This window comes from Uranotaenia lowii, chromosome 3, assembly GCF_029784155.1.
Source record: "Uranotaenia lowii strain MFRU-FL chromosome 3, ASM2978415v1, whole genome shotgun sequence".
Classification (NCBI taxonomy): Eukaryota; Metazoa; Arthropoda; class Insecta; order Diptera; family Culicidae; genus Uranotaenia; species Uranotaenia lowii.
This window is the reverse complement of record NC_073693.1, coordinates 83,552,736-83,567,853: the sequence shown is the minus strand read 5'-3', so window position 1 is coordinate 83,567,853 and position 15,118 is coordinate 83,552,736. Positions and strand designations below refer to the sequence as shown.

General features: G+C 33.0%; 1 protein-coding gene across 5 annotated transcripts in view; it reads left to right on the top strand.

The window, feature by feature from the left end:
* LOC129757634 (diacylglycerol kinase 1) overlaps nt 1–15,118 on the top strand; it is a 459,105-nt gene that overhangs the window by 93,933 nt on the left and 350,054 nt on the right. The window contains exon 1 of one of the 5 annotated variants that reach the window (XM_055754907.1): nt 2,986–3,031. The exons of the other annotated variants lie outside the window; for them this stretch is intronic. The gene's annotated coding sequence lies outside the window, so the exon portion shown is untranslated. Of the gene's footprint in view, nt 1–2,985; nt 3,032–15,118 lie in introns of those variants that run through there. 5 annotated transcript variants of the gene reach the window in all.

Genomic DNA, 15,118 nt, shown 5'->3' with positions numbered 1-15,118 from the left:
TTCAGTCTTCAGTCTTCAGTTTTCAGTCTTCAGTCTTCAGTCTTCAGTCTTCAGTCTTCAGTCTTCAGTCTTCAGTCTTCCGTCTTCAGTCTTCAGTCTTCAGTCTTCAGTCTTCAGTCTTCAGTCTTCAGTCTTCAGTCATCAGTCTTCAGTCTTCAGTCTTCAGTCTTCAGTCTTCATTCTTCAGTCTTCAGTCTTCAGTCTTCAGTCTTCAGTCTTCAGTCTTCAGTCTTCAGTCTTCAGTCTTCAGTCTTCAGTCTTCAGTCTTCAGTCTTCAGTCTTCAGTCTTCAGTCTTTAGTCTTCAGTCTTCAGTCTTCATTCTTAAGTTTTCAGTCTTCATTCTTCAGTCTTCAGTCTTCAGTCTTTAGTCTTCAGTCTTCAGTCTTCAGTCTTCAGTCTTAAGTCTTCAGTCTTCAGTTTTCAGTCTTCAGTCTTCAGTCTTCAGTCTTCAGTCTTCAGTCTTCAGTCTTCAGTTTTCAGTCTTCAGTCTTCAGTCTTCCGTCTTCAGTCTTCAGTCTTCAGTCTTCAGTCTTCAGTCTTCAGTCTTCAGTCTTCAGTCTTCAGTCTTCAGTCTTCAGTCTTCAGTCTTCATTCTTCAGTCTTCAGTCTTCAGTCTTCAGTCTTCAGTCTTCAGTCTTCAGTCTTCTGTCTTCAATTTTACGAATAAAGTAATCAAAAATCAGGATTCAGTCTTCAGTCAAGAACAAGGATTCTGGTTTCAGGATTCAAAATTCCGGATTCAAATCTCAGGATTCAGAATGAAGAAATCAGGCTTGAGGCTTCAGTCTTCAGTCTTCAGTCTTCAGTCTTCAGTCTTCAGTCATCAGTCTTCAGTTTTCAGTCTTCAGTCTTCAGTCTTCAGTCTTCAGTCTTCAGTCCTCAGTCTTCAGTCTTCAGTCTTCAGTCTTCAGTCTTCAGTCTTCAGTCTTCAGTCTTCAGTCATCAGTCTTCAATCTTCAGTCTTCAGTCTTCAATCTCCAGTCTTCAGTTTTCAGTCTTCAGTCTTCAGTCTTCAGTCTTCACTCTTCAGTCTTCACTCTTCATTCTTCAGTCTTCAGCCTTCAGTCTTCAGTCTTCAGTCTTCAGTTTCCAGTCTTTAGTCTTCAGTCTTCAGGCTTTAGTTTTCAGTCTTTAGTCATTAGTCTCCAGCCTTCAATCTTCGGTACTCAGTCTTCAGTCTTCAGTTCTCACTCTTCAGTCTTCAGTCTCCAATCTTCAGTCTTCAGTCTTCAGTTTCCAGTCTTTAGTCTTCAGTCTTCAGTTTTCAGTCTTTAGTCTTCAATTTTTGGTCTTCAGTCTCCATTCTTCAGTCTTCAGTCTTCAGTCTTCAGGCTTCAGGCTTCAGGCTCCAGGCTTCAGTACTCAGGTTTCAGGTTTCTGGCTTTAGGCTTCAGGCTTCAGGCTTCAGGATTCATAATCCAGTTTTCAGTCTTCAGGCGCCGTCAATATTCAAGATTCTGAATTCGGGCTTCAGGCTTCAGACTTCAGGCTTCAGGCTTCAGACTTCAGGCTTCAGGCTTCAGGCTTCAGGCTTCGGGTTTCAGGCTTTAGATCTCCGGTTTCAGGCTCCATGTCTCAGGTCTTAGGCTTCATGCTTTAGGGTTTAGGCATCAGTCTTCAGTCTTCAGGCACTGTCAATATTCAGTATTCTAGATTCAGACTTCAAGCTTTAGGCTTTAGGCTTTAGGCTTCAGGCTTCAGGCGTCATGCTTCAAGCTTCAGGCTTCAGGCCTCAGGCTTTAGATCTACGGTATCAGGCTCCATGTCTCAGGCTCGAAGCTCCAAATATCATGCTTCAAGCTTGTTGGTTTAGGCTTTTGGCTTCAGGCTTTAGGTTTTGGGATTCAGTTTTATGGCTTCAGGCTTCAGGCTCTTGGTTAGGAATTTCAGGCTTCAGACTTCATGCTCTATAGGGCATAAGGTTTGAGGCTATAGGATTTAAGAATTCAGAGCTTAGGGTCCATATCGAAGGCTTCAGGCCTTTAGGCTTCCGGCTTCAGGGTTAAGTTATCAAGACTCAGAATTCAGTACTTTGAATTTAAAATTCTGGATTCAGGGTTCAGGTTTCTGGAATTTACAGTTTTTGGTTTCATACTTCAGGTTTCCGGCTGCAGGCTCCAGGCTTCAAGCTTTAGGCTTCAGAATACATACTGGAGAACTAATGATACAGGATTCAGGATTTGGGCTTCTGGTCACAGGCTTTCGACTTAAGGCTTAAGATTTCAAGCTTCAGAACTCCAGGGTTCAGGATTCATGATCCAGAATTCAGAGCTTCAGGCTATTAATCAGTACCCTGATTTAAATTTTCTACTCCCAGCTATTTCTAATTGCTAGGATAGTAATAAATAGTGCGATATTTTCATAGCTCTTGGTCAGCACCACGTAAAGCAAAGACACTCTAATCGGCCCACGGAAACGTTTCTTTCTGCTTTGGACATCTACAAGTGAGAAAAAATGGGAAGCTGCTGAATAGTGAATCACAATGATAAAATGGTCCAAACCAAAGAAATAAAATAAAAAAAACGAATGTAGAAACCAGAAATGCCGACCAGAAGATTGTTCCATCCTTTATCTTTTTTATGGTCCCGGTCCGTTTTTGTCATCCCCGCAAAAAAAGCCCTCGGAAAATCACTAGCCGATATGTGAATGAATGAAAGGGATCCTCCTTTCACTTTACGTTAAGAGCAATTCGCTCGCCCACAAGCCCATCGGAGACGTGACGTAAAGTTTAGCACCAAGCCTCGGTTAGGGTGAGTTATGGCTTCTTGGCGGCCCATCGCCAAGTTTTCGCCGTTGTGATGGGGGTGGGGATGGGATCCAATGATTCATGATGTTTCTTTAAAATCCATTAAAGCTGGGGTACATGAAAGCGAAATCAGAATCTGTTGGATATTTATTTTCAAATAATATATAAATTTTTCGATTAATATCCTGAACTTGAACAAATGATGTGATTAACCAGGCTCATTTTTTTTCTTTCAGGTAAATACGCACTCTCCTTCATTATGTCGGAACAAATATGAATTTCTTGTAAGTACTTTACAAACCGAAATGAATAATTGGTATTTAATTTCCTAGCAAAAACCTAGTTGTTAAACCTTTTGATTCAACAGTTTTTAATAAACGTGCCCGTACTAACTGCATGTGTATTTAAATCAATAAGTTTTATTTTCCAGACTTCACGATTGATAAAATTTTATTGTAAAAACTAGATTTACCATAGTAATTTTAGTTTTAATTAACGAAATAATTTTCTACCTAAACATTTGGATATTTTTTTTAGAAAAATATGGATAATGGTGCCGTTTTTGCGCTTATATATATATATATATATATATACATTCTGTACTACATGTTTGATTCTTTTTAATTTGTTCTTTTCCAGGAGATTTTTGACCTGATATTTATTGAATCAAATCGAATGTATTTCTCTGTTGAATGATTCAAACGTTGAAGAAATGGTCACATATAGTTTCAAAAGAGTTGATGACTTGGAAGTCAAAATAACCTAACCCAGTAAATGAACTTCAATAAACTGATAGCGGAGGAGAATATTTAATCAGAAAACAAACAGTGCCAGAGATGAGATAACTTGTCGTCAAAACACGCCAATATAAGATGCCACTCAGATACCGCATCTAGTATTTTTACATAATGGGAAGATAAAATTTAATTGGTCACGAAGTGGTTTAAAGCTGGTTTTTGATTTGAATTTATTTTCTTTAAATACTAACGAAACGAGAAAAGAAATGGCAACAAATAATTGAACATGAAAATTCATGACATGACCAATCAACAAAATAAAAACTCTTAGATCTGTTGAAATGTTGACAGCTTAAAATATTCGTCTACTCATCGAAAGGAACCTACCTCTGTATGTTCGAAATTTTATCTCTACAATATGCCAACCATTTCCGGAGAAAATGGCAAACATCAATCATTTGCAGCAAATTAATTTCAGTCCAATGGTTCACCATCACGTGCATCCATTTTGATCCGTTCGAGAAAAATCCACACACGACATCATTTGTCATTTTCCAATATGTCCCGGGATTATGAAAATCAATCCCCCCGGCAAATATCGTATCGGAAGGCATTGGGAGAACAGCATGATGAAGCTGAGTTGACACGTTTTCTAGTGTTTGAAAAGAATTTTTTAATAAAGCTGCAGAATTTTTCATTTTTTTTTAAAGTGTGACATCGCAAAATGCAAAAGATGGTCTCATTCATTTTTTTTTTAATTTAAGTTAATACTGCAAAATCTGATTGAAAACTCCATTCGTTCATTGGAAAAGTCAGTCGTATATAATTTATTTTTCAATCTTTTCATTCAGTTAACAAACATTCCTGGATGATTTTTCCTCCTCCTTCAATTCCAGAAAAAATTACCCAAGCCACTGAATGCTAATTTACTCGGCCGCACTTTCCAGCACCGAATTTACTTTACGTCAACCCATTTCAACGGCAACGAGATACGACAGCATTCGGTTTGGTAAACACACCGAAACAACCATGATAATGAATTTTTTTTCTCTCCAGCCAAGATCCGGGTTTGCCTATTACTTTGCTTTCGTGCCAGGGCGTCGGAATTGGTTAGGAGGAATTTCCCAAAAAGAAAAAAAAAGCAACCAAATTTAGAACATTTATATAACGCCTTCAATCGAGAAGGAAAGGAGAAACGGCCACGAATCACCGAATTCATCTTAGCTTTTTTGTCTTGTTTATTTTTCGAATGGAAAACATTAATTTCGGTCGTCTTCTCGCGATCTTGTAGCATGGGCCATTTAACACAAGTACTTGATTTGGAAAAATGAGCGTAAAATAAAAATACTACTAACACACAAATCAAAGGCAGAAACAAAAAAGAAAAAAAAATCGCACAAAAATCACACAAAAATTACACAAAAAATAAACGAGAACTGACTATTTATACCAAAATAGTTCTAAAATAACACACAAATAAAACAAAAATGACATTAAAATGATACAAAAATGCTTCAAAAACGAGACACTGGTACTATAAAAACTCTAAAATGAAACAAAAAAAAGTTAAAAAACATACAAAAAGGATACAAAAATTTCACAAAGTTGAATCCAAAATGACACAAATATGATACTAAAACGACACTTAAATGACACAAAAATAATTTTTTTTTTGTTTCGATTATAGTCGTTTCACCATCATTATGGCATTTACGACTTTATGAACGTTGCAGTTGGCGCATCGCTATTGAAAAAAACTTATCCGGTACAACTGTGTTCGATATTTACTCTTGGGCTCGAACTAACGTACATCTGCTCAGGAGACAACAAACTTGCCAACTGAGCTATGTATATCACAAGCCCTGAAAAAAAATGATAAAATGATTATACCCAAATGACTCAAAAGATAATAAATGACACAAAAACTGACATAAAATTGTAGAAAAATAACACAACAAAGATACAAAAAACACAAAAAAGACACAACTGACACAAAAATGTATCAAAAAATGTCGCAAAAATGATACTCCAATGAAACAAAAATGATAACAAAACACAGCAAAATAACTCAAAAAAGACATCAAAATTATAGAAAAAGGACAAAAAAATGACCCAAGTGACAATAAACGAAGCACAATGACACCAAAAGACAAAAACATGACACAAAAATAACACAAAAAATGGCACAAAAACGACACAAAAATTGCACAAAATGGACTCAAAAATGGCTCGAAAATGACAAAACAATGAAACAAATATGATAATAAAATAAAGCAAAATTACTCAAAAAACACAAAAATAATTTTAAAAAAAATGTCATGAACGACACGAAAATAACACAAAAGCGACTAAAAATAACCCAAAGGACAGTAAATGAAGCACAATGAAACAAAAATACACAAAATTGATACAAATATGGCACAAAATCGACCCAAAATTGACATAAACTGACAAAAAAAACTATGTAAAACTTCAAATTAAGTTTTACATGGTTTTTTAACTGTAATTTTTTTGCCAGTTTCGTGCCTTTGATGCAAAAATAGTTCTAAAATGACACACAATAACACAAAAATGACACTAAATGATACAAAAACGCCTCAAAAATGAGATACAAAAACAAAAAAACACTAAAATTAAACAAAAATAATATGAAAATCACACAAAAATGCCTCAAAAGTAATACAAAAAAAAAACACAAAACTGAAACCAAATTGCCACAAATACGATACTAAAACGGCACTTAAATGACACAAACTTGATACCAAAATGATACAGAAATGAAACAATGACAAAAAACAACACAAAATCTGATAAAGTATAAAGAACAATGACTAAAAATGATACCAAAATCAGACAAATAATCACACAAAAGTGGCCAACTAACACAAAAATACATCAAAAATAATTCAAAAATGTCGCCAGAATTACACAACAATGAAACAAATAAATGTAAATAAAATGTCAAAAAATGATAATGATGATGATTATAATAAAATAAAGCAAAGTTACTCAAAAAAGGCACAAAAATTATACAAAAATGGCACAAAAATCATACAAAAATAAAAAAATAACCAAAAACTATAGAAACCTGACTTCAAAATGTTAAAAAAGAATTCTTAAATGACACATAAATAAAAAAAAAAGACACTAAAATGATACAGAAACGCCACAAAAATGGGACACAAACCAGTTCTAAAAAGATAGACAAGTAAAACGAAAATGACACTAAAATGATACAAAAATGCCTCAGTAACGAGAACATGACACAAAAAAAACCAAACATAACAAAAAAACGACAAAAAAAGAACCCAAAAATGGCATGAAATGACATAAAATGACACAAAAGTGACACAAAACTGATACAAGAATGTCACAAAAATGACACAAAGATGACACAAAAATGACACAAAAATGCCACAAAAATGTCACAAAAATGACATAAAAAGACACAAAAATGACAAAAAAATGACACAAAAATTACATGAAAATGACACAAAAATCAAACAAAAATGACACAAAAATGACACAAAATGACACAAAAATGACACATAAATAACACAAAAATGATACAAAAATGACACGTAAATGATACATAAATGACACAAAAATAACACAAAAATGACAAAAAATGGCACAAAAATGACACAAAAATGACACAAAAATGACACAAAAATGACTCAAAAATGACACAAAATGACACAAAAATGACACAAAAATGACACAAAAATGACACAAAAATGACACAAAAATGACACAAAAATGACACAAAAATGACACAAAAATGACTCAAAAATGACACAAAAATGACACAAAAATAACATAAGAAAGACTAAAACTAAAGAGAACTGACTAAAAGGATACAAATGACAATAAATGACACAAAAAAAAACCAAACATAACACAAAAACGACAAAAACAGAACACAAAAATGGCATAAAATTACATAAAAATGACTCAAAAATGACACAAAACTGATAAAAAAAAGCCACAAAGATGACACAAAAATGACACAAAAATGACACAAACATGACACAAAAATGACATAAAAAGACACAAAAATGACAAAAAATGTCACAAAAATGACACATAAATGACACATAAATGACACTAAAATAACACAAAAATGAAACAACAATGAAACAAAAATGACACAAAAATCACACAAAAATGACACAAAAATGACACAAAAATGACACACAATGACACAAAAATGACACAAAAATGACAAAAAATGACTCAAAAATGACACAAAAATGACACAAACATGACACAAAAATGACACAAAAATGACACAAAAATGACACAAAAATGACACAAAAATGACTCAAAAATTACACAAAAATGACACAAAAATTACATGATAATGACACAAAAATGACACAAAATTAACTCAAATATGATACAAAAATGACACAAAAAAGACTAAAACTAAAGAGAACTGACTAAAAACGATACAAATGACAATAAATGACACAAAAATAACCAAACATAACACAAAAAACGACAAAAACAGCACACAAAAATGGCATAAAAAGACACAAAAATGACAAAAAATGAGACAAAAATGACACACAAAGACACAAAAATGACACAAAAATCACATGAAAATGACACAAAAATGACACAAAAATGACACAAAAAAGACACAAAATGACACAAAAATGACACATCACTGACACAAAAATTACACAAAAATGACACAATAATAACACAAAAATGACACAAATATGACACAAAAATGACACAAAGATGACACAAAAATGACAAAAAATGACACAAAAATGACATAAAAAGACACAAAAATGACACAAAAATGACAAAAAATGACACAAAAATGGCACATAAATTACACAAAAATGACACAAAAATAACATGAAAATGACACAAAAATGAAACAAAAATGACACAAAAATGACTAAAAATGACACAAAAATGACTCAAAAATGACACCAAAATGACACAAACATGACTCAAAAATGACACAAAAATGACACAAAACTGACACAAAAATGACAGAGAAATGACACAAAGATGGCACAATAATGACACAAAAATGACTCAAACAAGACACAAAAATGCAATAAAAGACTCAAACATGACAAAAAAATGGCACAAAAATGACACAAAAATGACACAAAAATGACACAAAAATGACACAAAAATTACATGAAAATGACACAAAAATGAAACAAAAATGACACAAAAATGACTAAAAAATGACACAAAAATGGCATAAAAATGACTAAAAATGACACACAAATGACACAAAAATGACACAAAAATGACACAAAAATGACTCAAAAATGACACAAAAATGACACAAAAATGACACAAAAATGACACAAAAATATCATAAAAAAGACTTAAACTAAAGAGAACTGACTAAAAAGGATACAAAAATCTTTCTAAATTGATTCACAAATAAAACGAAAATGACACTAAAGTGATATAAAAATGCAACAAAAATGAGACACAATTAAAAAATGGAAAACATACAAAAAAAATTGCTATAAAGTGGTTCGGTAATAACACTTAAATGAGCTAAAGGCTTACGTGAATGGTATGAAAAGTTACAAAAATAACTCAAAAATAACAGAAAATAGGCTTAAAAATGACACAAAAAAGAAACAAAACACAAACATGATACAAAAATGGTATAAAAATGACTATGTAAAACTGATTTGAGAATGACACTCAAAAGGTTCTTAAACGATACAAAAATAAAATGAAAATGGCACAGAAAATCGTACAGAAATCCCACAAAAATGAAACACAAACCAGAGAAAAATGATGAACAAAAATAATACAGGTATGATTAAAAAATGAAACAAAAATGGTTGGAAAATCAAGCAAAAATAAATAATACCAAAAAATGCGGAAATGATATGAAAAAATACAAAAGTGATACAAATATCACACAAATATTGCACAACAGTTACATAAAAATGTCACAAAAATGAAACAAATACTTAACCAAAATAATTTTAAAAAAATACACAAAATACTCACTTCTAAATAATTCAAAAGTGACTCAAAATTGAAGCCTCAAAGTTATTTTTTAAATCAATTCTTAGAACAAATGTTCCTGATTTTCCTGAAAATTCCATTCCATTACCAAAAATAATTGCTTTGTTTTTTTTGTTTTGCAAGTTTTGTTGAATCAAAAAGAAATTTTGTGAATTGCTATGATTGCTGCGATTAATGGCAAAAGTATTTCAGCAAAAAAAAGTCGAGGTGTTTAATATATTTTATAAAATTCACACGATAACTTTTATTAATTTTTTTTTGTACATGTAAATACATTTTATAAAAGTTTATATATTTAATATATATAAAAATAAGAAATGATACCGAAAAAGTGTAAAATTGGTTAATTAGTGGATAGTGAAAAAGTTCAAATCAAGCATCAACTGGTTCAACCTAAAGTACAACGTCCAAACCATGCGAAATGTCAATCTTCCCGGAATTCTGTCAGCTGTTCCATGAAGCAGAGTGTTTCTTCTGTGTAATTAAAAAAAATCTAGAATCCTTTTCAAATGGTAAGATATTTAAAATGTGTAACTTTGTTTCAAATTATACTCATATTTTCATAACTGTGTTATTGGGGATCCGCGAGGGGATTGGACAGGTCATCAAACGACCAGAAAACTGATATACAATGGATTGTGGGTTCAAGCCAGCCGGAGTATCTCGGCAAATTTGAAATCATGATTAGGCTGCTTACGCTCCTTTTCAGAATTCTTTATTTGTTTTGAACAGTTGGAAGAGAGTGAGATGAGTCAAACCTGTCCCAAGCCAGTGGTAACGGACCCCTTGGTTGTGCTGCAATTATTGTTAATGAGTTAAGCATGAACAATATCTGAATGCTCGATCGAGACTTCCCGCACCGCCTCGGGTCGAAAGACCTATCAGCCACTGGTGGGTTCTCATACATACATACATACATACATACATACATACATACATACATACATACATACATACATACATACATACATACATACATACATACATACATACATACATACATACATACATACATACATACATAAATACATACATAAAACTGTTTATTTATATTTGTTTCATATGACGGAATAAAAGCTCACGCCAGATTTCTATATAACCTCAGCTAACTCAACAATGACCGATGCTTAATTTCGCATGTCTCTTGTCTCATACTTCATATTTTATGTCTCATATCAAATGTCTCATGTCTCATGTCTGATGTCTCACGTCACACGTCTCATGTCTCACATCTCACATCTCACATCTCACGTCTCACGTCTCATGTCTCATGTCTCATGTCTCATTTCTCATGTCTCATGTCTCATGTCTCATGTCTCATGTCTCATGTCTCATGTCTCATGTCTCATGTCTCATGTCTCATGTCTCATGTCTCATGTCTCATGTCTCATGTCTCATGTCTCATGTCTCATGTCTCATGTCTCATGTCTCATGTCTCATGTCTCATGTCTCATGTCTCATGTCTCATGTCTCATGTCTCATGTCTCATGTCTCATGTCTCATGTCTCATGTCTCATGTCTCATGTCTCATGTCTCATGTCTCATGTCTCATGTCTCATGTCTCATGTCTCATGTCTCATGTCTCATGTCTCATGTCTCATGTCTCATGTCTCATGTCTCATGTCTCATGTCTCATGTCTCATGTCTCATGTCTCATGTCTCATGTCTCATGTCTCATGTCTCATGTCTCATGTCTCATGTCTCATGTCTCATGTCTCATGTCTCATGTCTCATGTCTCATGTCTCATGTCTCATGTCTCATGTCTCATGTCTCATGTCTCATGTCTCATGTCTCATGTCTCATGTCTCATGTCTCATGTCTCATGTCTTATGTCTCATGTCTCATGTCTCATGTCTCATGTCTCATGTCTCATGTCTCATGTCTCATGTCTCATGTCTCATGTCTCATGTCTCATGTTCCTTAAATCTCATGTCTCATCATAAATTGTATTTCCGATCAAACTGTTTGTCATTTTTGAATGCGTGTTATTAAATTAAATTTTTTTTATTGTCAATAATGAATACGATACATATTCGTTTTATTTTCTTCAACTTTGATTTTGCGGATGTTATGTATTGAGAAAAGTGATACTTAACAAGAACAATCAGTGTAAATTTAAAGCAAGCAATTTATTTATCGATTTTGGGATATGCTATCTGTTCAAGTTAGTTCAATAATACTCAAAACCAATTTAAAAATTGCTTTCGAGGCGGACCCTTCCTCCGGAAGTGTTCGACAGCAGCTGCTGGACTATCCTATCCAATATAGCAAGGAAGACTCGGAAAAAGAACCGCTTAACGGAAGACTAAAAACCGCCAATATCCTCCCACACTCTGCTGGTACTCCGACAAGTTCCAATCGCGCTAAGCTACAGATATGCAGGGAATCCCATATGAGCGAAAATATAATGCATACCAGCCAGACAAAACCCATAAAAGCATATTCCCAATGGACTTCCGGTTATCCGATACCGGGAAGAAGGGAAGTGGTCGCTCATGGGGATGCTCATTTCGGAAAAAGGCTCTATCGGTTTCCACCAAGCTACCAAACCCTTTTCAATATGCACGGCGATGTTCCGCCACATGGAAAGCACTAGCGAGTGGTTTTCCTTGCACTCTGCAAAGTCGCATGATGATGGTTCCGCATTTCGAATCCTCGGTCCCTCCTGTCTGTGCAATATTCACTGTCGCCGTCACCAATCCAAACGTTGTTGGTTGTTATTTCCAATACATCTGGCATATTTCTGGCTGTTATCGAAGTCTTTCTAAGCAAGAATGGAAGAAATGGTTGAAACAAAATAGCTGACTGATAAACAGTGAACTTTTAACAATGAGAACAGTGACAGTTGAGCTGTGTCTCTAATGGTGGTGACGAGTAAAAATACTGTTCGTCAAAATGTTGATTTTCTTGAAAGCAAAATACTCCATTAAAAATCCTTCACATGATTTAATATTGTATGGATATTTTTCATCAGTTCTCTAAGCCATTTTCCCAAAAAAAAGTTTAAAGTTTGTTTGTTGTTGAATTATAGGGACTTTAGTCTAGAACAGGGCCGTAGGAAGAACCGACTCATGGGGGGGGTTTTGGTGACTGATTTTTACCTATGAGGTTTTGCTCAACAACGTACGAAAAAAAAAACAAATTATAATTGTTGCTATTTATATGATTATTCATTTTTAAGTTTTCATTTATAGTTTTTGTATTAAAAAGTAACTTTTGAAAAATGGTCCTTAGCTTAAAGGGTGAGCTTATTTTTTTATGAAACCTTTAGATCAAAATATATAGAATTTGTTTTCATCGAAAGTTAAAATTCAATGTTTAAGAGTATGGTAGGTCGAAGCATAAAATAAGTTCTTTTTAAGCTAAATAGCCTTCAATTTTTTTTAAACCGTATTCTATGCTCAAATCATACGAGCTCAATCTTCCGAACTCTTTTGCAAATTTCAAGAATTTAACCTTTGAAGAAAATAAATAAAAATTTTCAAAAAAAAAACAAAAAGCGATAACAAATTTTCGGATCGAATTTACTCGATGCAAACTTAAACTAAATTTATGATTTCAGTTTGAAATTCAGCTTTAAAAAACTCAATCAATACACTGAGAAAATACAGAATTTTTGCAGATTTTTTAGGTAAAGAACAGATAGGTACTTGTTTTTTTTTAACAGGAAATATTTTTCATAACGAATCAATTCTATAATGAAAATCCTGTGGGTAATTTTTTTAAATATAATTATGGATATTTTGCATAAAACAAGAGACAGAAAATTAATTAAAATTCTACATTATATCTGTGATTTTGAGCTGAATTGTGTGTAGAAACTTCTTCTGATTAAAAAAAAATTAAATCTGGCAGTTGAGAAGCAAACTTTTATGTTCATGTTCTCTTGAATTCCTTTACAATTTTATGTTGATTGAAAAACTCGTTCACTCATTCCTGAGTTTTAAATCTGAATACTGAACCTGAATTCAAAAATTGAAATGTTTCTGAATTTCTATACCATTTCTGAAATGTGTTAACCGACCATTTCTGAAATGTACAAAAAATACGATTTCCGAATCTTAATTCCAGATCAAAATTTTATGAGCCAATCATTCATGAATCTTTTATTTAAATTCTGTATTGCTGGTTTAATCTTGATTAATTTTTTTCAATTATTTATTTTTAATCTGTATTGTGAATCAGAATTCAAATGTGAATTTCAAAAGATGAGTATGAATCTGAGTTTTCAACTTTGGACTGCCACTTAGAAGCTTTTAATGTTTAAATTTTGTTTTAGAATAAAGTTTGAGAACTTCGATTTAAAATGTAAAACAAAATTCTTCTTTTTTTCATATTCGGAAAATAATTATCAAAATATTGAAAATGCAAATCAATTTCAAAAAACATGATTCAAATTTGATATGAAATGCAAAACGAATCAGGAAAGCAGCTTTTCATTCCTGATTTCTTATGATTATTCGAATTGAAAATCAAGAATCTTCAACTTGATACAGAATCAGAAATACGAAAATATGTAGAAATACAATTTTTGTTATGGGAATATAGAATCAGAATCTCCAGAATGGGTTTTATTTAAAATTTAATATTCAATACGAATTTCTATGATAAGGTCACCAGATTGTCCGACAAGTAATATAAATATGCATGGATATTTAATATAAAATTTGGATAAAAATTGGTCTGACCCGGTTGCCCGGATTTTATTGGAAAAGCTGGGTTTGTTCTCATTCTCATTTAAAATCAAACTTTTAAAAATAAATAGAGTTGTAAAATATTTTTTATTCATGCGTACAAAATTTTTGGAGCAAGTTTCAAAAAAAAAATCGGGGAAGGTTTTTTCAAGTTTTTTTTCATGATTTTTGATGAGCAGTTCCTAAGTTTTGATCAAAATTGCCCGATATTGTCTAGATTTTGGTAGAAAATTTTGAAATTAGATACCCGGATTCTGCCTGGTTTTTACATAAAACAGCCCAAATTTGTTCGGCCCGGATACGTGCTGAAAAAATTCTGACAGCTTTAGTCTATGAACAAGTGAGAGAATTTTAAAAAACTGTAGCAAAATTTTGAACTTGGGATGTATTTTTGAGGTTTTGGCATTAATTTTTAGTCTAGATTGTTTTTCTTGAATATATTTGCTCTATTATCATTATATGATTATGGATTTAAAATTTTGAGTGTAGAGTAGATTACCTCGCTTGCTTTTTTGGACCCTCATGGGGGGGGGGTTTAACCCCCAAAACCCCCCCCCCCCCGTTCCTACGGCCATGGTCTAGAAGTTTACTCAACTGTTAAAGTTTAAAGTGAGTTAAAGCTAAGTAATATTTAGAATTGATATGGTAGACAGATTCTTGGGCCTTTGATATTTTAAATCAAATAACTTGTTTTTGTTTTAACTGGAATACACCTAATCGAAAAACATTGGGCGATAGTTAAGCAGAACCTTAAGAAGACCCAAAAAACTGTTAGCAGCGAGAAGCACTTCAAAGCTTACTGGCGATCTGCGGCGAAGAAAGTTGATAAGATGGCTATACAAAATCTGATGGCAGGCGCCAAACGAAAGGCTCGAAAAGAAAGATACTTTGATTTTTTTTAAATAAATAATC